The sequence below is a fragment of the Oncorhynchus clarkii genome, unplaced genomic scaffold, assembly GCF_045791955.1.
Source record: "Oncorhynchus clarkii lewisi isolate Uvic-CL-2024 unplaced genomic scaffold, UVic_Ocla_1.0 unplaced_contig_13428_pilon_pilon, whole genome shotgun sequence".
NCBI lineage: Eukaryota > Metazoa > Chordata > Actinopteri > Salmoniformes > Salmonidae > Oncorhynchus > Oncorhynchus clarkii.
In genome coordinates this window covers 3,893-11,122 of record NW_027259364.1, presented here as the reverse complement: position 1 = coordinate 11,122, position 7,230 = coordinate 3,893, and the positions used below count along the sequence as shown (strand labels likewise).

General features: G+C 38.6%; 1 pseudogene; it reads left to right on the top strand.

Moving 5' to 3' along the window:
- The first annotated feature begins 2,196 nt into the window (after nucleotides 1–2,196).
- Nucleotides 2,197–2,315, top strand: LOC139400106 (5S ribosomal RNA; annotated as a pseudogene).
- Nucleotides 2,316–7,230: the final 4,915 nt, after the last annotated feature.

The following is a 7,230-nucleotide window of genomic DNA, read 5'->3' as shown; positions in this document are numbered from 1 at the left end:
TTGAAGGTATTGCAAATGTACGAGGCTGTTTCTCGGTCCGAGAACCTTCTAGAGCCACGTAACTCACCACGCACCATCGACCGGAGGTCTAGAACAGGTTTCTAAAGTTTCGGAACTCTAGGTCTGACGGTTCTTTTTTAGCTCGAACAAAGCTAACTATTGCAGCCACTGTCTGTCTCTACGCACCCCAATACGTCCCTCCTTCCAAGTTGTGTTTTAGTGTGATTTTTTTTCCTTTGAATTTTTTGGGGAAAAATGACTGATTTACAGTTCATGGGGGTTGCCTAATCACATATATGAAGTTTTGGACAGATCTGACTTTTTTAACCATTCGAAACAGCCCCTGAGACACCATTTAAGGAACTTCCGGTTGGCACAGGAAGCTATAAATAAACTCATATCCTGATTGGGGTATGCCTTTACATAATCCTGAGTTTTAAGTCTTTACGTTAAGAACTGAGTTATTTACGGAGGGTTTAGTATGTGTGTGTTATTTCAGAAAATCATAGAAAATCACAGAAATCTCGCAGAGCTCCGCAGCACACTTTAAAAAGATTCGTATGAACACCCTGCAACTGGATCTGTAACCGTTGAAAAAAAAAACGCCTATTTGTGAACATCACCAATTATTCATTGTTCCGTTTCTCTTAAATGACGATAGATAAATGGCTGGTTCTTTTTTTATTGACACCGGAGGCTCCTTGACTTTGACCTGAAGTGGAAAAATAATTTCTCTATTTCCATTTTGGACCTTTAATCCCAGAAAAATGGCCATAACTCAAAAACCGTTGAGGCCTAGACGCCATCTTGTTCGGGGCCAACTGCCCATTATGCCAAACCTACGCTCACCAAGTTTCGGCTTCAAAATATTTTCTGTTTTCGAGATAAGGCCCCGTCGTGATTCGTGATGTTTTGCCAAATTGCCATATGATTCCTTATGCCCTCTTGTGGGAATTTCCGGGATAGCGGAAAAATGGTCCAAAACTTGTTTATTTTATAAAACGGAAACCGAATGTCCGACAAAGTTCATTTGATGACTTCCCGGTAGGTCCGGCCCTACCGCACGGCCCGACGCCGACCGCGAATTTTACAAACGGTTTCGGACGTCTAGTACATTTGCAATATGGACTTTCTCACTAACCATACACGAAATGCCAAAATGTTCCCTTAAGGTATGTAAGGCACAGTACGCCTTGGAGGGAGAGAAATGTACTTCCTTTTTTCTTTTTTCTGAGTCTTGAAAAACGAAAGCAATTTAAGAGTTATATTTTAGAATTGGAAAATGAAAAAGGTGTAAAGGTAAATGATTTTGTTGACATCGTAGATTCAGTTGAATCCTTTTACAGAAATCTTTATAAAAAGAATGATGTGGACAAAGTGTGTGTTGCAAAAGTGTTGGAGAAAATCAGTGCCAAAGTATCTCAGGCAGATAGAAGGATGTGTGATGAAGAGATTTCAATTATAGAAATCAAGGAAGCAATTGAGAACACTCAAGGAAATAAAAGTCCAGGTTTGGATGGTTTAACAAATTAATTCTATAAAGCTTTCGTGGATACTTTGGCACCCATTTTATTGAAGGTTTTTCAGTATATGGAAGAGAATAAGGAAATCCCTGAGTCTATGTCAATTGGTATGTTAACCATCTTATTTAAAGATGTAAGATTCATCTTACTTTATTTTATTTGTAGTATTGTTTAAAAAGCATATAGATATGTTTCATTGTTATGGAAGGGAATGTTTTGATGAAGCTTTTGTGGAGGTGAGTGGGTTGATTTCAAGGGTGGATGGAGGAAGAATTACTTATATTTTTGAAAGTATTGGTATGTTAATTTCCTTTTGGTTTTTATAGTTGTTCGGGAGTTGATTTCAACATGCCTGTTTTGTGAGATTAGAATTTATGTTATGTTTTTATTAGTATTTGTTGTATTTTATTTATTTGAGTTCTTTGATTTGATAGGGGGTGAATTGTTCCTGCCTATGTTAGTCTCGGTTTTTGTGTATTGTACTTTTTATAAAATATTATAATTGAAACTTTTTTTATAATAAAAAAATATATAAAAAAAGTATGCCTGATCTCGTCTGATATCGGAAGCTAAAATAAGTAAGCAAGGTTAGTTTGTATTTCATCCAACAATCTGTGCTACAAATTATGGCTACAGTATATGCAATTTCATCCACTTTTTGAGATTGCCTTTAGCTTACTGCCCGACCGGCCTGAGTACGCCTGATCTCGTCCGATCTCGGAAGCTAAGCAGGGTCGGGCCTGGTTAGTACTTGGATGGGAGACCGCCTGGTAATACCAGGTGCTATACGCTTTCTTGCATCATTTCATCAGCATCACTGCCTTGTGGAATTTCCACTCTTTGTCCGTTTTTTCCCACAAGGCTGAAATATGTGCCCTCGCTTTGAAATAAGTAAGCAAGGTTAGTTTGTATTTCATCCAACGATATGTGCTACAAATTATGGCTACAGTATATGCAATTTCTTCCTCTTTTTAAGTGACACAAAGATGCTTATCTAAATGGTGAAAATGCAACAGCTGTTAATCAGGCTCACTTTGACTTTATATAGTGCACCAAGAGATAGTTTCTCGCTTACGACCATACCGGCCTGAGTACTCGCTTCCGGTGAGGAAAGTGAGACAGGTGCGGTTGATAGAGCTGTGAGTGAGTGTTTGCGCAAGAGTTTTTCTTGAGCGCTTTTTTTGGTTATATTTCAACAGTTTTCGAAATATAAGTTTGTTTTTTGCAGTTGAATAAGTTTTAAGTTTGGTTCGTTCTTCCCCCCTTGCAGTTTTGCTGCTTGGGGGAGAGTTTTGCTGCGTATTTTGGTTTATTATGACGGACAACATGGCAAAGAACAAGGGAATGGACAAGGACAAAGGCAATGCACATCGGACAAAACATGGACCTGAAGATGGGTTAAAATATGGCAAAGAACGAACGGTGGTAGTAGAATTGATGGGAGAAGACAGAATAACGACGATGGAATTACTCAAATCAATTAAGGAAGTGTGCGGAGAGGTTGTGGGGTGCAGAATAAAAGGAGACAGGAAATATGAGGTCAAGATGCGGGATGCAAAAGGAAAAGAGAGGTTAATGGATGGTTTCATGATGAAGGACACAAAGATAATGGCGAGAGAGGTGATGACAAATGAACTAATAGTCTCGTTTATGAACTTGCCGGTTTATATTGGAGACGGCGCTATAATGGAAAAGCTGCGCAGCTGGGGTGTAGCCGCCATCACGGATATCCGAAGGAGAGTTTGGCCGGGGACGGAGATCGTGGATGGAACGAGAAGGTGAAGTTCACGGACACCGTGCAGTCTTTGCCGTACTCCACAAAGTTTGAGACACAGGAGGGGGGGCGAATATTTCAGGGTGATTCATGACAAGCAGGTCAGGGTGTGTCGTCTGTGTATTCAACCTGGACATATTTTAAAAGACTGCCCTGATTTTAGGTGTTTTAAGTGCGGAAACCAGGGACACTATGCCAGAGAATGTGTCGGAGTAATGGAGAGGGCAGTTTGCGGAGGATGCAGGTTAAGAACAGAGGAGTGAGTGCAAGTGTGGAGAGGTTTTGCCGGTGGAGAGAAGTCAAGAGCTATTCGATGAAGCAGCTGTATCACCGCTTGGTGAAGAAAATGAGCGGAGATGAGGAGAGCAATAAGGTGGCGAAGCAGAGGGAGGATGAAATAGGGAGCAGCATGGATTCAGAGATGAGAAGAGGGAGCTTTCAGGGTGAGGGGGAGTGGGCTGGGTGGAGGCATTGGGGAGGAGTCGGAAATGGATACAGAAAGCACAACAGACACGGGAAAGAAAAAGTTGAGTTGGTTGGATGAGATGGATTTAGAGTTGGTTTCGGATACAGACGACACTGAAAAGGTAGAGAGAATAAGAGGAGGCCTAAGGAAGTGGAAATCGGGGGACGTGAAAAAGGATGGAAAAGGGAAAAAACAAGTCAACAAGTAAAGGATAATTAAGGTAATTTTCAAAATTGTATTATTTATTTTAATGGTTAATTTTATGTCCCTAAATGTAAATGGTTTAAGGACAATGGACAAATTTCAAAATATAGTTCAAATGAAGAACGTGGATATCTTGTGTTTACATATATAATTTTCTCGTGGGTTTAGAAAAGGAAGGAACAGGGGGTGGTACGTGGTGTATGAATGATAGTTATTTGGGGATGAGGATTACTGTAAACAACTTAAATCTTTGATAACATGTGAAATGGAGGATAAGCAGAAAGATAATGATATGTGTTTATGGTGGGACAAGGTTAAGGAAAAAATAAAAGGTTTTAGTATAAGATATGCAAGGAAAAAGCGAGGAAGGATGAAAAGAGAAGAAAATGAGTTGAGAGCTAAATTGGATGAAGAAATGGGGAAGTGTGACAGTGAACCTAATTATAATATAGAAAAGGTTTTAAAGTTGAAAGCTAAATTGAGTAAATATGACATAGATAAGTGTAAGGGGGCTATTATAAGAAGCAAAGCAAAGTATTTTTTGGAGGGGGAGAAATTAACTTATTTTTTTCTAGGATTAGAGAAGAGTACTCAAAGGAGAACATATCTTAGACAGATTGAAAATGTAAAGGGTGAAGTAGTAGATGATTATGTAGAGATTTTAGAGACGGTTCAGAATTTTTACAAGGATTTATTTAAGAAAGGGGAGGTGAATGAGGGGTGTGTACAGGAGATTTTAGATAGTGTGGAGGTGAAAATTAATGTAGAGGATAAGTTGATGTGTGATGGGACGATTACAGTAAATGAAGTTATAGATGTGATGGGACGATTAAGGATTTACAGGTGAATAAGAGGCCTGGTGTAGATGGGATCATTGCAGAGTTTTATAAAATGTATGAACGTCTTTTAGCACCTATTTTATTGGAGGTTTACCACTATATGGAGGAGAATGACTGTGTTTCAGAATCGATGGTGACAGGGATGATAACTATTTTATATAAAAATAAAGGGAGTAAGGTAAAATTGGAAAATTATAGGCCTATTAGTTTATTGATTGTGGATTACAAGATTTTAGCCAAAAGGTTAGCGAATAGGATGAAGAGAGTTTTACATTATATTATTGCACCAACACAGAATTATAGTGTTCCTGGGAGGGACATAGCTGACACAATTAATACAATTAGAGACGTGATACACAAAATGAATGGGGATATTGTGTTAAGCATAGATTCAAATAAGGCTTTTAATAGGGAAGAACATGATTTTCTGTTTAGGGTTTTGGAAAGATTTGGCTTTGGTAATAAAATAATAGGGTGGATTAGATTATTATATAGAAATGCAAAAAGTAGGGTGAAATGCAATGGGATTTTAACTGACTCTTTTACTCTTGAGAGATCGGTAAGACAGGGATGTCCTTTATCAGCTTTATTGTATGTTTTATCAGTTGAACCTTTAGCGGCTTTTCTTAAGAAGGATAATTTTATTAATTGTGTCCAGACTCCACAGGGGGGTTTTAGTTTGATTCACCAATATTCAGATGACACAACTATAACAGTTAGAGATGAGGACAGTGTAAAAAGGGTAATAGAAGGTTTTCAAATATATGGAAGAGCATCAGGGGCTAAAGTTAATATGGAAAAGTCTGTTGTAATGTATATTGGGAAGGTTAATAATATTTTTTCAAAGATTATTTTAAGGTGTTAGGAGTGTTTTTAGGGTTAAAAGAAAAGGAAGCTAGGGATTTGACATGGAATGGTGTGATAAATAAAGTTAGGAAGGTTGTAAATATGTGGAATGGAAGGTGTCTAAAATTAAAGAGGAAGGTTATTGTTATAAATTCATTACTGATGTCAATTTTTGTTCACGTCATGAATGTTTTAGACGTGCCAGAATGGGTTTTATCCGAAATGAATAAGATTTTAGTTGATTTTTTTATGGGATGGGAAGGGGGCGAAAATTGCTTTTAAAACTTTGATTGCAGGTTATGAGGAGCGGGGTTTGAAGTTAGTGGATCTAAAGGTGAGGAGAATAGCGATAAGAGTGAAAATGGTTCGGAAGTATTTATATGGGGAATTAGATTACGGGTGGAAAAAGTTTTTTACCGAGTATTTGCAGGAGGTTGGGAGGATCGGGGATAATGGTTTATTAATGTGTGTAAAACAGGAAATGTTGGGAAATATACCTTTGTTTTACAAGGAAGTTTTTGAGGCTTGGGGCCTTTTACCACACATTTCTTATGATTGTAACATTTTGGAAAATATTTTAAATCAGCCAATATTTTTGAATCCTAAGATCAAGTATAATAATACAATGTTGTTTTGTAAATATTCTCTGAGGGCTGGGATGAGACAGATTTGTGATATTTTATATGAAGTCATTCCAGGGTTTCTTCCTGTACAGGCTATTTATGACAATATTGTTGAGGTGGAGGATGAAATAAGCAAAACTACTGTAGGAAATATGTATAAGAAAATTGTGAGGTGTATTCCGACCCTGTGTTGGCTGCCCCATGATTTGAACTGCCTTCAGCCTATATGTGGATACAAGTAACGTAGGGGCAGGTGTAGTGTTGCTTCAAGCAGATGGGGGTATTGAACATCCTGTTAGTTATTTCTCCCGAAAGTTTAACTATTCAGTGGGGAGAAAGAGGCCCTTGCTTTAATCTGGGCATTGAAGCATATTGAGGTATGTGTGTGGTTCCTATTGTGGTTTACACTGACCACAACCCACTTACTTTTCTGCACACCATGCTTTGCCTAAAAAGCAGGATTATGCGCTGGTGTTTGTTCCTGCGGGCGTTTGGATGTACGACATGTAAAAAGTGTGGATAATGTGCTTTAAAGTGCACCGATTTCGTCGATCTTCGGACGCCTTCGTTGTTTGTTTTTATTTTCGGTTGGTGGTCTTTAGAGGGTTTATTTTGTACTTCCTGTTGCTCTGGCTTCTGCTCTCCTGTCACTTGGTCTCCATTTCTTTCTCTTAAATTGTTGCTTCCAGGTACCGTGGTTGCTGAGGTTGGTTGGGGTCAGGTGATTTGGTTGGGTTGGTATCATGGGCATACGGTGGGCCTCTTACCTTTATGGTTTGTATACTATTTTGAGTCTGAACCTTTATTGGTTATGGTTTTTGATCAGTTGTATTGGTGCATTTGTGTGGTTGTGAGTTTTGTTTTCAGGTCTTTGTTAGTTCCTGCTTTTCATAGGAGTGTGTGTTATACCCCCCTCGGTTTCCCTGCCTCCTTCTCTGTGTTTATATTTGCAGAT